We start from the raw sequence: 21,346 nt of genomic DNA on the forward strand, positions 1-21,346 counted from the left end.
TAGCTGGCTACGATTATAAAACTGAACTAGGGATTAGTAGGTTAAATCTGAACAGCTCATGCAAAACAGTTTAAGATAAATTTATCTTTGATCTAAGGACACAGAACTATGGCCCTAGTAAACACACATGTTTTATAGTGATCTTTAAAAACTGAACCCGGTCATAGCCTTTCCTACTGTTTGGTTGGGAAATAACTAAATCTAATTAATGTTTTAAAAGATATACAACCCTTATTTATTTTGCTCTTATTTACACTTTTTATTTTACAATTCACCCTATTTGGGTTGACTCCTTATGTGCATAACTCACAAATAATCCAACACGACAAACACAATAAAACACTACCTTAAGTGACAAATAAGAAAAAATGGTAGAAAATATTCTCTCCACTTTTCAGGTTTCAAGTGTTCTTTCCAAATCTTTAAACAAGAGTTCCTAACCCAAGGGCTTTGAAGGAGTTGGCAAAACCCCTGAAATTGTATGTAATACCTTAAAAATGCAAGGTGGATATTTTTCAGACAGAGCCAACAATTTTTATCTTGTTCTAACAATAAAATTGCTGTCTTTGCCTAAGTTCTTACCATGTGCCAGCCATTTTATAAATGAAGAGAGAGTCTCAGAGAGGTTAAGTGTATTGCCTAAGGTCACCAATGAAATAAACCGTGGAGCTGGAATTTAAACAAAGATATGTCTGAATGCAAAGCCCATGTTCTCTTCACCCCTACAGCATGCAGGACTCTCTCAAGGGATTCTGTGGCACCCCAAAAGTTATGAACCACTGTCTTAGAAACTTCCATTGATGGAAATTTCTGGCACTGATAATCCGTCTGAGGGAATTAGGTTACCAGCTAGAGTCACTGGTGGCCACACCACTGAAGGAACTGTAGTACCATAGAATTTCTCTTACTTTTGTCTTGGTCATATGACATGTAGGAAAAGGGTGGCAATATATGAATAAATGTGAGTGATTACAACATGTCTGAGTTTAACTTTTGCCTAATAAATTGGTATTTATGGTCCATAGAAGGATTATGCCCTTTAAAAATAAATTTTAATGAGCACATTGCTAGGTTACAATTCTCCATAAATCTATTCACACATAAATTATATATATTTATATATTCATGAGAACAAGGCTTTTGGGGAACATTTGCTGAAAAACATGAACCCTACCTGGATTTATTAAATAAGTATTCGCTATAGTGGGAAATGTCTCAGGAATATTTAAACAGCACAGTGATAAATAATAGCAGTAAAGGTGCCAGTCATTAGAAATTTATCTTGTGGGTTATTTTGTAGCCTCTTTTCCTGATTTTGAATGATTGCAAATGAAATATATATTTGTAAATTAAACAGATTTAAATAATACAAAATATGTGAAGTATGAAGTAAAATCTACTCCTCATCCTCTACATAGAAATGTCTGTTTTTCAAGATATTTTTCTTATGGGTTTAAAGTGTATATGGGTGTATGTACATGCATGAATGCATATAGTTTAAAAACAAAGATAAAATATACATATGTATTGCTGTAAAACTTGATTTATGGACACATAAGCACATTTCCTAATGTTAACTTGCACACATGATCCAATAGAGAATTTGTTCTGACCCATGAATGAATGAAGATGAAGAGCCTCAAAAAGGCATGCAAATTAAATTACTCTGAGTTATACATTTGAGGAATTCCTTCTATTGAAAAGAATCAAAACACACGAATTAAGTCCATCCTAGGAAATATACATTGCATTAAAACATAGTGTTCTTCTATCCGTGGGATCATTTATTTGCTGGGGATTTTAATTGACCTAATGCTCCAGCTGCTTTGAATTATGTTATGAACCAGTCATTGAAATATGCAGAGATGGATTGCATAGTTTATGTACTTTCTAAAGGCCTTTGTTTGGCCCACTATTAATCCCTCTATCCAATTATCAGCTCTCATAGGAAAGATTCCACAGTGATGGACTCTATAGCTAAAAGGCAATTTGGTCTTGCCCTTGTACATCAATTCTCTGTGTTCCCCTCGTTTTTCATCACGAAAGATAAGCACGAGCTGTTCGTACTTTGTTCAAAGCTTTCTTATTTGTATTCCCCTGCACAGGGTGACGTTCTCCTATAGATTTGGAGTTGGAGGCTCTAACTTGTCTCTCTATCACAAGATTCATTTTTCATGTCCTTTCTTAAAAACTGAATGCAGACACCATTTTGAAAAAATTTCTCCCTTATCATCTCAAAGATGCTCATTTCATATTTTTGTACCCCACTGGCAGATCTGTTTGTGGCACTTTCTGGTCACCATTATCTCCCACAAATCTAATCAACACATTGAATTATATTTATAGAGGTCATGATTGAAAGAAAAACTAGATGCAATATGTGGGCTAGAACAACACAAAAATTTAATAAGATGTGATATACCCAAATCACAACCAGAATTTGGTACCTTAACAAATGTTCTACTTAATATTCTGTTGGCAGGTGCATCTGCCTCAGAATGCCTCATAAATATTCAACCACTCTATACCTCTGTTCTCTAACTCCCAATGATTACAATAATACAATTTTGTTTAGAGTGAAAGAGCAAATGGCAATTAAGCTCACAGGCCCCTGTGAATCAGCATGGATTATCACCACTTTAATATACACAGACAGCAAAGCTCATGTAAATAATTTATGGAAGTGATCACTTGTTCACAACAGGACTAGAATGAGTGTGGCAAAACATGGAGACTGGATCCCATGACTTCTCTGGTCCTTCCAGTACAAATGGGTATTTGGTTATTACTCAACTACCTGGACAATGTGGTCTTTTACATTTGCTTTTTTAAACTGATTTCTTTCTTTTTTTATTGTAAACAAATGGGATACATGTTGTTTCTCTGTTTGTACATGGCGTAAAGGCATACCATTTGTGTAATCATACATTTACATAGGGTAATGTTGTTTAATTCATTCTGTTATTTTTTTCCCTCCCCCCCATCCCTCCCACCCCTCTTTTCCCTCTATACAGTCCTTGCTTCCTCCATTCTTGCCCCCCTCCCTAACCCTAACTCTAACCCTAACACTAACCCCTCCCACCCCCCATTATGTGTCATCATCCACTTATTAGCGATATCATTCGTCCTTTGGTTTTTGGAGATTGGCTTATCTCACTTAGCATGATATTCTCCAGTTTCATCCATTTGCCTACAAATGCCATAATTTTATCATTCTTTATGGCTGAGTAATATTCCCTTGCATATATATACCAAAGTTTCTTTATCCATTCATCAATTGAAGGACATCTAGGTTGGTTCCACAATCTGGCTATTGTGAACTGAGCAGCTATGAACATTGATGTGGCTGTATCTCTGTAATATGCTGATTTTAAGTTCTTTGGGTATAGGCCAAGGAGTGGGATAGCTGGGTCAAATGGTGGTTCCATTCCAAGTTTTCTAAGGAGTCTCCACACTGCTTTCCAGAGTGGCTGCACTAATTTGCAGCCCCACCAGCAATGTATGAGTGTACCTTTCTCCCCACAAATGGGCTAAGGAAATGAATAGACACTTCACAGAAGAAGATCTACAAGTAATCAACAAACATATGGAAAAATGTTCAACATCTCTAGTAATAAGAGAAATGCAAATCAAAACCACCCTAAGATTCCATCTCACCCCAATTAGAATGGCGATTATCAAGAATACAAGCAACAACAGGTGTTGGCAAGGATGTGGGGAGAAAGGTAAACTGATTTCTTTTGATCAAGATAATTGTAGATTCACATGTACTTGGAGATTCCTTGTGCACTTTGCCCGGTTTCCATCAATGATAACGTTTTGCAAAGTTTTGGTGTAACAATCAGAATATTGGCATTGATACAACCCACTATTCTTATTCAGATTTCTCTAGTTTTACTTGTAGCCATTTATGTGCATATTAACCTCTATACTATTTTATCACCTGTGTACCTTTGTGTATCTACTACCAGAGTCAAGATCCTGAACAGTTCATGTAACACAAATATTCCTCATGTTGTCCTTTATAACCATACTTACCTGTTTCCCATTATTTCCTTTTCACCCCACTTGATTACCCAAAACACTAATTCCTGAAAATCTCTAATCTGTTGTGTTTCAAAAATTTTGTCATTTCCAGAATATCATATAAATGGAATCACATAGTATGTGACCTTTTAAGGTTGGCTTTCTTAGGCAGCATCATTCCCTGCAGAGTCATCAGGTTGTCATGCATAAAAATAGTTTGTTCTTTTTTATTGCTGAGTAATATTCCATAGTGTGGATGCATTGAGGTTTTTGTTGCTGTTTCTTACCTATTTACCTATTGAAAGACATCTGGGCCAATTCCAATTTTTACTGCAAAAAATCATTATAAACATTTGTGTACAGGTTTCTGTGTGAGCAAAAATTTTATTTATCTGGAATAAATGCTTATAGTGAAGTTTCTGGGCTATATGGTAATTGCATGATTCATTTTATAAGAAACTGCTGGACTATTTTCTAAAATGCCTTTGCCATTTTACATTCCCACCAGCAACGTACGAATGATTTATTTTCTCTGCATCCTTGCCCACATTTTGTGTGGTCTATTTTTAATTTAAACTATTCTTGTAAATGTGTAGTAATATTCCATTGTAGTTTTAATTTGCATTGCCCTGACACCTAATGAGTTTGAACTTTTGCTGTGCTTACTTGCCATCTTTATGTCTCTGTTGGTGAAAAGGCTGTTCCTGTCTTATGCCTTTTTAAAGAACTGGGTTGCTTGTTTTACTTTGAGATTTGAAAGTTCTTTACATATTCTAGTCCTTTGTTGGATATGTGCTTTGCAAATATTTTCTCCTACTCTGTAGATTTTATTTTGTGGGGAGGTACCGGCTATAGAACTCAGGGGCACTTGTGTCACATCCCCAGCCCTATTTTATATTTCATTTAGAGACTGGATCTCACTGAGTTGCTTAGGGCCTTGCTTTTGCTGAAGCTGGCTTTGAACTCGTGATCCTCCTGTCTCAGCCTCCTGAGCCTCTGGGATTACAGGCATGCAACATCACGCCTGGCTACTCAGTAGATTTTAAAAAATCTTTTTCACATGAGATCTCATGGAGAAGAGCTTTTCATTTTGAAAAAGTCTTACTAATTTATATTTCATGGATCATGCTTTTGGTGTCAAGTCTAAGAACTCTTTGCTTAGCCCTAGATCCAAAAGATTTTCTCCCATTCTTTATTTCTAAACATTTCATAGCTTTTTATTTCCACTTAAGTCTTTGATCCCTTCTGAATTAATTTTTGCTTAAGGTATGAAGTTTAGGGTGAGGTTCATATTTTTGTGTCTGCGTATGTTAAATTGCTCCAGTACTGTTCATTGAAAAGATTATCCTTCTTTGGAATTGATTTTGTACATTTTTCAAAAACCAGTTGAGCATATTTTTGTGGGTCTATTTCTGAGATTTCTATTTATTTCATTCATCTTGTGTCTATACCTCTGCCAATACTATACTATCCTGATTGTTATAGCTGTATTGTAAGGCATAATATTGGGTATAGTGATTCCTCTCACCTTACCTTTCCTTTTTAAAATAAATTTACTATTCTAAGGCTTGTGGATTTAAGTAAATTTTTAGACTATATCTGCATAAAACCTGTTTGTACTTTTGATAGGAATTGCATTTTATATGTATATCATTTTGGAGAAAACCAACGTCTTTACTAGGTCAAAATTCCCAGTTTATGTACGTGGTATGCCTCTTCCTTTTTAAAGATTTTATTTTTTTATTAGTATTTTGTGATTTTTGACATATACATGTTTTATTAATCACTGGAGTGATTGTAACTAGCTTCTTGGCTTCTACCTGTTCTTTTTTAGGACACAGAAATGTAATTGATTTTGGAGTGTTAATTTTGTGTCCTGTAAACTTTCTGAACTCAATTTTAAGTTTTGGGGTTTTTTTTTTTTTCATGGGGATTCTTTGGGATTTTCTGTGCAAATAACCACATAATCTGCAATGCCTTTTTTTCCTGCCTTATTGGAGAGACTCTAACTTCCATGATTACATTGAATAAGAGTAGGAGTGGACATTCTTGCCTTGTTTCTAATCTTAGTGGGAAAGCATTTCTTCTTTCACCATTATAGTTGATGTTTGTTGTGGGTTTCTTTTTTTTTTTTTGTTTTCAGTGCTGGGGATCAAGCCCAGGGTCTTGTGCTTGCAAGGCAAGTACTCTACTGACTGAGCTATCTCCCCAGCCCATGTTGTGGGTTTCTTGATGATCCATTTTATCAAGTGTCTATAAATCCCCCTTATTCTTTTTTTTTTTAGTTGTAGACGGACACAATATCTTTATCTTATTTATTTATTTTTATATGGTGCTGAAGATTGAACCCAGTGCCTCACATGTGCTAGGCAAGTGCTCCACCCCACAACCCCAGTCCCCCTAGCCCCACAGCTCCCCTTATTCTTAACTTGCTGAAGTATTTTTATCATGAATTTAGTTATGTAGTTTTAATTTGCATTGCCCTTAAAAAATGGGTTTGAATTTGTCTTCCTGTGCTTACTTGCAATCTTTATATCTCTATTGGTGAAAAGTCCATTCCTATAAATATGGGATTTTGTGAAATGCCTTTTCTACATCAACTAATATAAGCACATGATTTTCTTCTTTAACTTATGAAAATAATGGATTGTGCTGATTTTTTGATTTTTCCAAAGTTGAACCAGCCTTGGTAAGACTCACTTAGTCATGGTGCATGATTCTTTTTCTACATTGCTGTTTTCAGCTTATTAATATTTTGTTGAGGATTTTTGCTTTAAGTTTTGGAGAGATGTTAGTCTGTAAATTTTTTCTCCATACTATCTGAGATTTTAGTATTAGGATAACATTGGTTTTGTAAAATACATTTGAAAGTTTTTATTTCTCTTCTCTTTCTGGAAGAGGTTGTATAAAATCAATGTTAATTCTTCTTTGATAGTAAATGCTGGTAAAATCATCTGAGCCTGGAGATTTCTTCTTCTAGAACTTTTAATTACTAGTTCAATATCTTTAATGGTTGTGCTGTTATTGCCTTATTATGTTTTTAATGGCTAAGGAATGTGTAGTACTATCCCATTTCATTCCTGATATTAGTGTTTTGTAACTTTTCTCTTTTTCACCTTTATTAGCCTTGCTGGAGATTTTTCAGTTTTATTGACTTTTTAGAAGAGTCAGCTTTACTCCATTAATTTTTCTTTTGTTCTTTTTAAAACTATTTTCAATTTCAATTTTTTAAACTATTTTCAATGGTTTTATTATATATTTTCTTTTGCCCACTTTGGATTTATCTTCCTCTGTTTTTTCCCTAGGTACTTGAAGTGGCAATCTGGATCATTTTGAGACTTCTTTCTGTTACCTGCATTTGGTGCTATACATTTCCTTCTCAGTGCTGCTTTAGTTGTGTCTGAAAAAAAATTGTTATATTGTATTTTATTTTCATTCCATTCAATTAAAAAATTTCTTGGAGATGCCTCCTTCAATTTGAGGATTATGTGAAATTTTGTTTAAAATTTTTCCTATGGTCTTTCTGAAATTAATTTCTAGTTTGATTCCACAATGATAAGGGGAAACAATCTTATAATTTTAAAAAATTTGTTGGAGTCTGTTTTATGGCTCAGTATATGGTCTATGTTGGTGAATGTTCCATGGGTGCTTCAAAAAATATGTATTCTGCTATTGTTGGGTGGAGTGTTCTATAAATGTCAGCTAAATTCCATTGATTGTTTTTCAGAACTTCTAAATACTGACGACTGATTTTCTGTTTTGTAGCTCTGTTAGGTGCTGATAGAGGGTTGTTGAAGTTTGAAGCTATAATCATGGTTCTATTCACTTCTCCTTTGGCATATATGTTTTGCTCTGCTGATTGAGTGTGTATGCATGTAATATCATTGTCTTCCTGGTGGCTCAATCCTTTTATTGTAAAAAACTGATGACTCAAGTAATTTTCTTTGTTCTGTACTCTACTTTACTGAATACTAATACAGTCACTTTTGCTTTTATTAAACTGACTGTTGGCATGATGTATACTTTCCCATCCTTTTACTTTCAATCTACCTATATCTGAAGTGCATTTTTTTAGGTAAAAAGCAACCTGCAGTCTACCTGAATGTATGTTAGAATTTCATCTTGATTTAGTTTAATGCTTTGTGTTTATCTCTTTGTTTAGTCTTCTTATGGTTGCTCTTGGTAGTTCAATATAAATATGTGACATCACAAGTCTACTGGTATTAATATTTTACCACTTTGAGTGAAGTATGGAAACCTTTCTTCCATTTTCGTCCCTTAACTTTTTTACTTAAATTTTACTGTCTTGAGTAACAGATAGTGCTACAATTTTTCTCTTAATCATCAAATATGACTTATAAATCTCATGAAGGAAAGAATAGTCCATTGTATGTACCCATATTTATGCTCTGTTGATTGCTCGTTCTTTCTTCCTGATGCTCCAACTTTCCTTTTTAAAAATAATTTCCTTTAGCTCCATCCATTTACTGGCAAATACCATAATTTCATCCTTCTTTAAGGTTCAGTACTATTCCATTGTATATATATATATATATATATACCACATTTTCTTTATCCATTCATCTGTTGAAGGACACCAAGGTTGGTTCCACAGTTTAGCTATTGTGAGTTGAGGTGCTATAAAAATTGATGTGACTGCATCAATGTAGAATGCTGATTTTAAGTCCTTTGGGTGTAAACTAAGGAGTGGGATAGCTGGGTCATGACTGGTGTGATTCTACATCATGTACAACTAGAAAAACGAGAAGTTATACTCCATTTACGTATGAAGTGTCAAAGTGCATTCTACTGCCATGTATAACTAATTAGAACAAATAAAAATAATAATAATTTCCTTTCTGTTTGAAGTACTCCCTTTAGTTAACCTGCTAAAGGTAGGCATGCTAGTGACCAATTATTTTAGTTTTATTTCATCTAAAAATGTTCTTATTTCCACTTCATTACTCAAAGATAGCTTTGCTGGATATAGAATTCACAGATAACAATTCTTTTCTGTCAGCATTTGAAAAATGTCATGATACTTCCTCTGGCCTGTGGTTTCCAGATGAGAAATCTGCTGTCATTTGAACTGTTGCTCCCTTGTATATGTCATTACCCTTTGGATATTTTCAAGATTTTTTCTTTGTCATTTAGTTTTCAAAAGTTTAATTATGATGTAAGACATGGATTTCTTTGGGTTTATTTGTTTGAGGATCATTCAGCATCCTGAATCTGTAGGTTTGTGTCTTTTGTCATTTTTAGGATACTTTAAGCCTTTATTTCTTTTAATACATGTTTAGTCCCATTGTCTTTATCCTCTCCTTTTAGAAATTCTGTAAGAATACTGATATTTTGTTATTGTCCCACATGTCCTTAAGGATCCGTACATTTTTTTCAATCTTTTTTCTGTTGTTTCAGTTGGGTAAATTCTATTGTTCTCTTTTCAAGTTTATTAACTACTGTCATCTCCAATCTGCTATTGGGCCCATCCTTGAGGTTTTAGAACTGTTATTATGTTTTCAGCTCTATAGTTTTCATTTGGTTCTTTATCACTTCTATTTTTATTGTGAGCTTATTTTTTCATTTCAAGAGAATTTGTATTTGCTTTTATAATTACTTTTATGGTGGTTGCTTTAAAATTCTTGTCAGATAATTCCAATATCTGATTCATCTTGGTGTTATCATGAGTTGATTATCATTTCTCATTCAAATTGTATTTTTCTTGGTTCTTGGTATGATAGATGACTTTTAAAACTGTATTGTGGACAATTTGCCAAATACATTAGGATATTCTGGGTCTTATTTTAAATTTTCATTTCAGCAGATAGTCATCCTGTTTACATTTAACACACAAGTCTTGGCCCACTTTTGTGTGATGTGCTTCCAAATACAGATTAGTTTTTAGAGGCTTTGTGCTGTTATTTTGTCTTTCTTGATTAATCTGGTATCTGAGGTTACACAGCTACTGCTGCCTGGGTAGGGAGTAAAAGATATTTCCCCAGGCCATGCCTCCAGATATGTCACAGGGAAGGAGGAACATGGTTGCATTCCCCTGATGATATGCCTTAGCATACTTTGTGTCTCTGGGCAGGAAAGAAGAATTTTGGGTACCTTTTGTCATACTCCCTGGCTGCACTCGTATCTCTGGGTGAGGGAGAAAAATCATAGGGCTGGGCATGGTGGTGCACACCTGTAATCCCAGTGACTCAGAAGTCTGAGGTAGGAGTATCACAAGTTTGAGGCCAATCTCAGCAACTTAGTGAGGCTCTAAGTGACTTAGAGAGATCTTGTCTAAGAATTTAAAAAGGGCTGGGAATGTGGCTCAATAACTAAGTGCCCCTGGGTTCAACAATCCCGAATTAAAAAAAAAAAGAGTTATCTTAGGCTGCAGGTTCAAAGAGGCTCCCTGGGTCAGGCCACTTGCTGTTACTGGCTCCTTTTTCCCTCTTAAGCCTGCCTGACTTGGTATTTCTGAGTGGCTGAGGAGACTCTTGGGAAGAAAGGAGCAAACAGTCTTTCCAGATCAGGTTTTGTCCGGCCAGTGTGTTTTGATAGGCAGAGGTTATCTAGGTCTGGCAGGGATGGAAAGGGCTTTGGCTGGCTGCTTATTGTTAGCAAGGATCCCAATTAGTTGCCATTGCTGGTGGTGTCAGTCTCGCTTCATGTTGTCAGATGAACTCTTGTTTGATCTAGAAAGGGATGAGGGACTATCTTCTGTTGCTATGTTAAAGATTGGGAAATGCAAGACCTGGGTTGCCTTTTTATACTGGGTTGGGGTAGGCAAGATGTCCACTATTAAATCATTCCTCTAGTCTTGTGGTTCCAAGTCAGTTTGCTTTAATCATAGTATCATTCATAGGTATTTGATTGTCTCTCATACCATTTCAAGGATTTATAGTTATTCTTACTTGGAAGAGAAATGGAAAAGTGTACCTATGTCATCTTGTTTATTTGAGAAGTCTCTGTTTGCTTTTAATATCACTTCTTGGGCAATAGTGTGTGTGTGTGTGTGTGTGTGTGTGTGTGTGTGTAGATGAATAGGGTACAGAAAAATGACAGAGATGATATGTTTAGCATTGTATCTACCTCAATCATTTATAACTTATAACATTTTCTTTTCTGTCCAGGACAGGAATTATATTCAATTGAGATAAGTATACCATTTAGGGATCATAACAAAAAACCTATACCACATATGGACAAGAGGGAAAGATTGGTGAAGCAGAAGTATAGTGAACTTCATTCATTATAAATGATGAGTGTGCTGAAAGTCTGAGCTACTGAATTTGAGAAAAATAAAAGTACATGTAGATTAAGACAAAAAGGATACCAATAAATAATCAAAGAAGTTTATATTCACTATCAGCCTACATTAGACACTAATCATCCTGAACATGTTTGCTAACCCATTGTAATGAATTACTAGACTTAGGTTTGAAAGATTCTTTAATTCCTATGGGTCCTGATTCTAAAAAGTTGCTGATGTTTGATTAGATCGTCTTTATTTGGCATATGAATGATTCTTTAAAGCAGATACTCTTTCAAGGAATAGTCCTAATTTGGGATCACCATTGGGTTTCAATGCCTGGGATAGCATGTTTGCCTTAATGATTCAATTTAGCAATGTGATACTGTCCTCTAAAGTTTATGTTTTACAAGATATTTTAGATGAATGCTGTATTTTGTAGTGTTCAGCATTTGAAGAATTTGGCCTTTAGTATGGAAGTTTGTTTCTCCTTGATTATATCAGGTAGAATCTTTTTGCTTTTTTCTCCTTGGTGGTTCCATGTAAATTGAGGGCATGCATTTATGGGTGCTAAATAATTGAGGCATTGCCATACTGTCTTATTGCTTCTCTAAATATTTTATCTGTGAGAATCTTATCTTCTCAACATTAGAACTCTATGCACCTCATCTTTAAATGAACAGATTGAAAACAATCCCCGAGACTTGGTTCTAAAATTCTGTGATTTTCATGAATGAAGATTTAAATTTTTATTAGCAATTACTTTAGAGGCAAAATTTGATACAGCAGTCCCTCTGGAGGAAAAAAACTTTGCATCTAAAAGATTCGATGGGAGGTTTTCTGAAAAATACAAATTCAGTCTTCAGGTTAAAATGAAGCAATGTAAGAAGAAGTATTTTCTTTCTTTTTGGGGGGGAAGAATCAGGGATTGAACCCAGGGGCACTTAACCACTGAGCTTCGTCCCCAGTCCTATTTTGTATTTTATTTAGAGAGAGGGTCTCATTGGGTTGCTTAGTGCCTTGCTAAATTGCTATGGCTGTCTTTGAACTCACAATCCTCCTGACTCAGCCTCCTAAGCCACTGGGATTACAGGTGTGTGCCATTGTACCTGGCTGAAGTATTTTCATTTATAAAAAATTTTTATTTGTTCTTTTTAGTTATCCATCACAGTAGAATGTATTTTGACATATCATACATACATGAAGTATAATTTCCCATCTTGTGGTTGTACATGATGTGGAGTTTCACTGGTTGTGTATTCACATATGAACATAGGAGATTTATGTCCAATTTATTCTTTCTTTTCTGTTCCCAATCCCCTCCCTTTCCTTTCTTCCCATTTGTCTAATCCAATGAACTTCTATCCCCCCACACCTTAATGTGTGTTAGCATCAGCACATCAGAGAGAATGTTTGGTCTTTGGTTTTGGGGGATTGGCTTATTTCACTTAGCATGATAGTCTCAAGCTCTATGCATTTAACAGCAAATGCCATAATTTCATTCTTCTTTAAGACTAAGTAATATTCTATTGGTATATGTACCACATTTTCTTTATTCATTCATCTGTTGAAGGGCACGTAGATTGGTTCTACAGCTTAGCTATTGTGAATTCAGCTGCTATGAACATTGATGCGGCTGCATCACTACAGTATGCTGATTTTAAGCCTTTTGGTATTATGGTGAGGAGTGGGATAACTGAGTCAATTGGTGGTTCCATACCAAGTTTTCTGAGGAATCTCCATACTGCCTCCCAGAGGGGTTGCACCAATTTGCAGTCCCACCAGCAATGTATGAGTGTACCCTTTTCCCCACATCCTCACCAACATTTATTGTTACATATATTCTTGATAATTGCCATTCTGACTGGAGTGAGATAGTTTTAATTTGCATTTCTCTAATTGCTAGTGATGTTGAACATTTTTCTTATATTTGTTGTCTATTCATAGCTCTTCTTCTGTGAAGTGTCTGTTCAGTTCCTTTGCCCATTTATTGAGTGGGTTATTTGTTTTGTTGGTGTTACATTTTTGAGTTCTTTATATATCCTGGAGATTAATGCTCTATCTGTGTTGCAGGTGGCAAAGATTTTCTCCAATTCTGTAGTGTCTAGAAGTATTTACTAAGAAATCTCTGGTACTTAAAATGCTACCTTGCTCAACTAATTATTTATATTTTTGTAAATCTTATGTTCCTTTTTGAGAGGCTTGCTGGAAATGTTAATAATAATTGTTATATCTATGACTCAGACCTTTCCGATGAAAATACCATGTTTAACTCCCATCTCCTGTTTTCCAAAAGAGTTTCCCATTACTTGCTATGGATTACACTAACAGTGCTCTGTGAGTAGTGCATCAAAGGAGGTAATTTAGGGTTTTGTGATATTTAGTGTTTTATTGTTTTCCTAGAAAGTGAATGTAGAGCTAGGGTTGTAGCTCAGTGGTAGAGTACTTGCCTAGCATGTGTGAGGCACTGGATTTGATTTTAATTAAATAAAGGTCCTTTGACAAATAAAAAAAATATTTTTAAAAAAGTGAATGCAGCTCAATTACTAATCAGTTGTCAAGGACTGGGGATTGTGAAACCTTCTATCAACATTAGTGTATTCATAGAGAGTGATTCAGGCTCTGGAATGCGACATTGTATGTGCTAGAAATGACACTTTAACAGCTTCCCAAAGCCAATTGGCTGGGATAGATCTGTTTGCAAAAATGAAAACTAAGCTGGGCATAATGGTCCATGGCTGTAATCCCAGTGGCTCAGGAGTCTGAGGCAGAAGGATTATGAGATCAAAGCCAGCCTCAGAAACTTAGTGAGGCCCTAAGCAACTCAGTGAGACACGGTCTCTAAGTAAAATACAAAAAAATGGCTGGGGGGATGTTGCTTAGTGGTTAAATGCCCCTGGGTTTAATCCAGGGTACCTAAAAAAAAAAAAGAAATCTTAGACCCTGGCTTTTCTTTTACTTGCAGTTATGGATAACTTAAAGGCAGAAGGCCTGAAGTAAATATTGTACTGCTGAAATATACTGGTTTCTTTATAAGGTCTAACAGACTGTGAATCTCTGACAACTGAAATAATTTCGTAAAATTAAGCTTAAAAAGTACTTATATAACTTTGACTTTTTCCCTTATAGATGTATGTACTTTTATTAACTCATCTATACAGTTATTGCAGGCTTCATTTTACTTGCTAATAACCACAAAATCCTAAAGAACATCCTATGTACACCTCAGAATTTCTGGATATGCAAACTAAAAATAATTTAAATGCTCAAGACAGTTAGAGATGTTAGTAGATTTTCTACCACCATGATTATTCCCACATCATCCATAACATGCTTCTCAGGTAGATTCAAAATGCTAGTTTGCCTAAGGTAAATATGCAGAATTCCATTTTGGGTGATTTGAATTGGAGAACATTTATGACAGTCTTGAATTTTACTATGCACCATTATCATTTGGATCTTCCACCATTACTCCAAATTCCACTTATCCAAGTCTAAACTGAGTGTGCACTTTTTGTTGATGTTGCTCTAAATGAGGCTGCTATCCCAATTATCCTATTTCTATGAATTTCACTAGTATTCTCTGAATTTCCAAAATTCAAACTTTGAATTCTCTGAGGTTTCTCCATCTTTATCTCTTAAACTTCTTACTATGCCCCATTAATTCCTCCTTTCTAATTGTGGTAGAATTAGGGATCCCCTCACTGCTCTCACCCCATTTCATGCCCTCATCACTTCCAATTATTTAGTTAGTCTAAAGAATGTATTGAATATCTCCCAGATGTCAGGAACTACACTTGCAACTGAGGATACAATGGTAAGTAGTGAAAGATGAGGTCCTTGCCCATATGGCATAGGAAGGAAGACAGATATTACTAAGCACATACAAACACATGTAAAACTGCAGCTATGACAAATGGCATGAATAAGAGGTATGAGGTGTCATAATAGACTCAAGGAGACTACTTGGAGCTACTCATGGGGCTAGGTAAGGTAGGCTTTCCTGAGGAAGTGATGCATGAATTGAGATTTGAAAGACAGGTAGGAATTAATCAAATGAAGAAAGATGGGAACAACATTGTAAGTAGTGGCAACAGCACATGCAATGCTTTTGTGGTAGAAGGAGAATGAATACTAAATACAGAGAACCAAAAAGAAGCTTGGAGTGGAATGCTGTGGCACATGCCCATAATCCCAGTGGCTCAGGAGGCTGAAGCAGGAGAATTGCAAATTCAAAGCCAGTCTCAGCAACTTGGTGAGGCCCTAAGCAACTTAGTAAGACCCTGTCTCTAAATAAAAAATAAAAAGGATTGAGGATGTGGAGCAGTGGTTAAGTGCCCCTGGGTTCAATGCCCAGTATGAAAAAAAAAAAAGGAAAAAATAAAAAAGAGAGAGAAGCTTGGAAGACAAGAGAGGGACTTAGTACAAATTGACATTGGAGTGGTGGATAGAAAGCAAACCATGTATATAGCTTTATAGGTCCCACTAAGAAAAAATTTCTTTTTATCCTGTGAACAATTAACTGAGTGTGTGATTGTGTGTGTGTGTCACATGATTATATTTGCATTTCAAAAACATCATTCTGATTGCATATTGGGACAGATTGGAGGGAACCCAAGAGCAGTTGCAGAGAGTTCAATGGAGAGGTTGCTGTAGTAATCTGGAGAGGTTGGTCATTTGATCAGCATGGTAAGTGATGGAGATAGAGAGAAATTGATGGTGTCAAGAGGTATTTAGGTTGGCCATTGTGGCACACACCCATGATCCCAGCAACTGGGGAGGCTAAGGCGGAGGACTGTAAGTTCAAGTCCAGCCTGGGTAACCTACTAAGACTATTTAAAAATAAAAAAAAATAAGTAAAAAGACTGGGAATGTAGCTCAGTGGTAAAGCATCCCTGGGTTCAATCCTCGGTACCTAGCAAAATAAGAGAGAGAAATTCAGGCAATATGATATAAAGGACACAATAACAGGTTGGTTAAGGCAGGTGAGTGAGAGAATGGAGGAGACAGATGGAGAGGAGTTTGACTTGAATAACTGAAAGTATGGTGATGCAATTCAATAAAAGAATACCAGAAGACCCAGTTTGGATAGAAGATGATGAGTTTATGTTGGAATATATTGAGTTTGAGGTATCCAATAGTAAGCATTAATTATAAAAATGTGTAGCTCAGAATATAGAACTGGTCTGGAGATATGACTTTGAGATTGATCTGTGTATAGGTGTGAACTGAAATTCTAATTGTGGAAAAACTGCAAAATGAAAAGAGTAGAGAGGCTAGGACCAAGCCTTGGTGAGGTAAAATAGGGTGATCTGCAAAAGATATAGAGAAGGAGTTGCTAGAGAAGCAGAGATAGTCAGTATAGATAAACTTTCTTTGAAGAATTTCAGAATTTTAAAGAATTTCAGGAGTTATGGGGAGGATAGAGATAAGGCAGTGCCTGCCGAGGAATGTGGGGTTTTAATTTTTTTATTTCAAGAGACTGCAATATGTTTTATATCAGGAGGAAAAGGCTGATTAGGGACAGAAGGTGATAACTGATGATTTGAGGTTTCTGAATGGTAGGAGGTGACAGGATCTAAAGCACAGATGAGTTTCTAACTGGTGATTTCAATTACTTTTTTTTTTAAAGTAGGAGGCATGATGATCTGATAAACATGTGGGGGTGGAATTTGAAAATGGGGAAGATTTGAAGGAGTTATTGCTGTGTAGGAACACAAATTGACCAGAGAAAAGTAGTAGGGTGGATGGGCAGTGGGAAAGGCTTGTTTGAAGTTAGTGATCATGAAGTTATGGAAATGCCAATTTATCTTCTTGGGTGACCTTGTCCAGCAGTGCTTGATTGCCCATGTGGAGTCATGGAGGAAATGAACAATAGGACTGGTTCAGAGTTGATGGGAGGGGATTGGGGAGGAGGACTTCACCAGCCTCCTAAGAGACTCTGCTTTCATTTCCCTCCAGTTCCTACTCATCCTATATGCCACCATGAAATTCCTTTCCCTCAAGACTGCTTTTACCAACTTATTCCCCTTGCTCAGGAATATGATTCATTTCAAATGGTGTAGTGGTTTAGAGCATAGATGATCAACTTTGGTTTTAATTTCAAGTGTGAACTTGGACAATTCTTGTGAACTTTCTAACATTCCATTTCTTCAATTCTAAAATGAGGATGATTGTAATATTTATCCTATAGTTATTAGTTTGATTAAGTGAGATTGCATGAAGCACTGTGTTTGGTTTGTGGTAAGTACTCAACACATGAAAGCAACTGCATTACCTTTCCTCATTTGTCTTCCTACTCTCCCCTTCATGTCCCATTACTAATCAACACACTCCATTCCATTCCCAGCTAGAGTGATATCTTGCTGCCTCCATATTCTTTGTCTTTGCTTACTCTACCCCAACCCCATCATTTCTCAAAGGTGTAGATCTTCTAAGAGAAAGCTTCCTCATTAGCTTGAAGATAGGTTTGCTCTTTTCACTGTATTGATCTCCTATTGCATGCTGGAGACATTTAGAACCTGATTATATTCCATTGTTCACTTTATTATAAACTTTATCATTGTTTTGCATTAAAATATTATTGTAACTTTTTTCTCTGTTTTTTAAAATTTATTTTTATTGTAAACAAATGGAATACATGTTGTTTCCATTTGTACATGGAGAAACAGCATACGATTTGCATAATCATACAGTTATATAGGATAATGGTGTTTGATTCATTCTGTTATTTTTTCGTTCCCCCCACCCCTCCCACCACTCTTTTCCCTCTATACAGTCTCTCCTTCCTCCATTCTTGCCCCCCTCCCACCTCCTATTATGTGTCATTATCCGCTTATCAGCGAAATCATTCGTCCTTTGGCTTTTTGAGATTGGCTTATCTTACTTAGCATGATATTCTCCAATTTCATTCATTTACCTGCAAATGCCATAATTTTATTATTCTTTATAGGTGAGTAATATTCCATTGTGTGTGTATATATACACAGTTTCTTTATCCATTCATCAATTGAAGAACATCTAGGTTGGTTCCACAACCTGGTTATTGTGAATTGAGAAGCTATGAACATTGATGTGGCTGTATCTCTGTAGTATGCTGATTTGAAGTCCTTTGGGTATAGGCCAAGGAGTGGGATAGCTGGGTCAAATGGTGGGTCCATTCCAAGTTTTCTAAGGAATCTCCACACTGCTTTCCAGAGTAGCTGCACTAATTTGCAGCCCCACCAGCAATGTATGAGTGTACCTTTTCCCCCACATCCTCTCCAACACCTATTGTTGCTTGTATTCTTTTCTTTTCTTTTTTTTTTTTTTTTTTTTTTTGCAGTGCTGGGGATTGAACCCAGAGCCTTGTGCTTGCTAGGCAAACACTCTACCGACTGAGCTATCTCCCCAGCCCTGCTTGGTTTCTTGATAATTGCCATTCTAATTGGGGTGAGATGGAATCTTAATGTAGTTTTGATTTGCATTTCTCTTATTACTAAAGATGGTGAACATTTTTTCATATGTTTGTTGATTGCTTGTACATCTTCTTCTGTGAAGTGTCTGTTCATTTCCTTAGCCCATTTGTTGATTGGATTATTTGCATTCTTGGTGTAGAGTTTTTTGAGTTCTTTGTATATTCTGGAAATTAGTGTTCTATCTGAAGTATGAGTGGCAAAGATTTTCTCCCACTCTGTAGGCTCTCTCTTCACATTGCTGATAGTTTCCATTGCTGAGAGAAAGCTATTTAGTTTGAATCTGTCCCAGTTATTGATTCTTGCTTTTATTTCTTGTGCTATGGGAGTCCTGTTAAGGAAGTCTGATCCTAAGGCAACAAGTTGAAGATTTGGACCTACTTTTTCTTCTGTAAGATGCAGGGTCTCTGGTCTGATTCCAAGGTCCTTGATCCATTGTGAGTTGATTTTTGTGCAGGGTGAGAGATAGGGGTTTAGTTTCATTCTGCTGCATATGGATTTCCAGTTTTCCCAGCACCATTTATTGAAGAGGCTATCTTTTCTCCATTGCATATTTTTGGCACCTTTGTCTAGTATGAGAAAATTGTATTTATTTGGGTTTGTGTCCGTGTCCTCTATTCTGTACCATTGATCTATCTGTCTATTTTGGTGCCAATACCATGCCGTTTTTGTTACTATTGCTTTGTAGTATAGTTGAAATTCTGGTATTGCGATACCCCCTGTTTCACTCTTTCTGCTAAGGATTGCTTTAGCTATTCTGGGTTTCTTATTCTTCCAGATGAATTTCATGATTGCTTGCTCTATTTCTGTAAGGTACATCATTGGGATTTTAATTGGAATTGCCTTGAATCTGTATAGCACTTTTGGTAGTATGGCCATTTTGACAATATTAATTCTGCCTATCCAAGAACATGGGAGATCTTTCCATCTTCTGAGGTCTTCCTCAATTTCTTTCTTCAATGTTTTGTAGTTTTCATTGTAGAGATCTTTTACCTCTTTGGTTAGATTGATTCCCAAGTATTTTATTTTTTTTGAGGCTATTGCAAATGGAATTGTTTCCCTCACTTCCCTTTCAGATGTTTCATTGCTTGTGTATAAAAATGCTTTAGATTTATGCATGTTGATTTTATAGCCTGCTATTTTGCTGAATTCATTGATGAGGTCTAGAAGTTTTCTGGAGGAGTTTGTTGGATCCTCTAAATATAGAATCATGTCATCAGCAAATAGTGACAGCTTAAGTTCCTCTTTTCCCATTCGTATCCCTTTAATTTCTTTGGTCTGCCTAATTGCTCTGGCTAGAGTTTCGAGGACAATGTTGAATAGAAGTGGTGAAAGAGGACATTCCTGTCTTTTTCCCATTTTTAAAGGGAATGGTTTCAGTTTTTCTCCATTAAGAATGATGTTGGCCATGGGCTTAGCATAAATAGCCTTTACAATGTTCAGGTATGTTCCTACTATCCCTATTTTTTCTAGTGTTTTGAGCATGAAGGGGTGTTGTATTTTGTCAAACGCTTTTTCTGCATCAATTGAAATAACCGTATGATTCTTATTCTTAAGTCTATTGACATGATGGATTACGTTTATTGATTTATGGATGTGAAACCATCCTTGCATTCCGGGATGAACTCCAATTGATCGTGGTGCACAATTTTCTTAATATGTTTTTGGATATGGTTTGCCAATATTTTGTTAAGGATATTCATCTATATTCATCAAGGATATTGGTCTAAAATTTTCTTTCCTCGATGTGTCTTTTCCTGGTTTGGGTATGAGGGTGATATTAGCTTCATAGAATGAGTTCGATAGGGTACCCTCCTTTTCTATTTCCTGGAATACGTTGAGAAGTATTGGAATGAGTTCTTCTTTGAAGGTCTTGTAGAACTCGGCTGAGAATCCATCTGGTCCTGGGCATTTCTTGGATGGTAGGTTTTTAATGGCTTCTTCTATTTCATTGCTTGATATTGATCTGTTTAAATTGTGTATGTCCTCCTGGTTCAGTTTGGGAGGAGCATATGTCTCTAGAAGTTTGTCAATGTCTTTGGTAGTTTCTATTTTGTTGGAATACAGATTTTCAAAGTAGCTTCTCATTATGTTCTGTATCTCAGTGGTGTCTGTCGTGACCTTTCCTTTTTCATCACGAATTTTAGTAATTTGAGTTTTCTCTCTCCTTCTCTTTGTTAGTGTGGCTAAGGGTTTGTCTGTTTTGTTTACTTTTTCAAAGAACCAACTTTTTGTTTTGTCAATTTTTGAATTGTTTCTTTTGTTTCAATTTCATTGATTTCAGCTCTGATTTTAATTATTTCCTGTCTTCTACTACTTTTGCTATTATTCTGTTCTTCTTTTTCTAGGGCTTTGAGCTGTAATGTTAGGTCATTTAGTTGTTGACTTTTCATTCTTTTCTTGAATGTGCTCCATGCAATGAATTTTCCTCTTAGTACCACTTTCATAGTGTCCCAGAGTTTGATATGTTGTATCATCGTTCTCATTGACCTCTAAGAATTTTCTTATCTCCTCCCTGATGTTTTCTGTTATCCATGCTTCATTTAATAGCATATTATTTAGTCTCCAGGTGTTGGAGTAATTTCTCTTTTTTATTTTGTCATTGATTTCTTCTCTCAGT

At 35.8% G+C, this 21,346-nt stretch overlaps 1 protein-coding gene and 1 non-coding gene across 2 annotated transcripts in view; one reads left to right on the forward strand and one right to left on the reverse strand.

Moving 5' to 3' along the window:
* Adgrg4 (adhesion G protein-coupled receptor G4) overlaps positions 1 to 21,346 on the forward strand; it is a 132,607-nt gene that overhangs the window by 41,106 nt on the left and 70,155 nt on the right. The window lies entirely within an intron of this gene.
* On the reverse strand, positions 18,592 to 18,671 carry Trnaa-agc (transfer RNA alanine (anticodon AGC)). Its single transcript has one exon. It is a non-coding gene; the product is annotated as a tRNA-Ala (tRNA).

The sequence above is a fragment of the Sciurus carolinensis genome, chromosome X (assembly GCF_902686445.1).
Source record: "Sciurus carolinensis chromosome X, mSciCar1.2, whole genome shotgun sequence".
In the NCBI taxonomy this organism is placed as follows: Eukaryota; Metazoa; Chordata; class Mammalia; order Rodentia; family Sciuridae; genus Sciurus; species Sciurus carolinensis.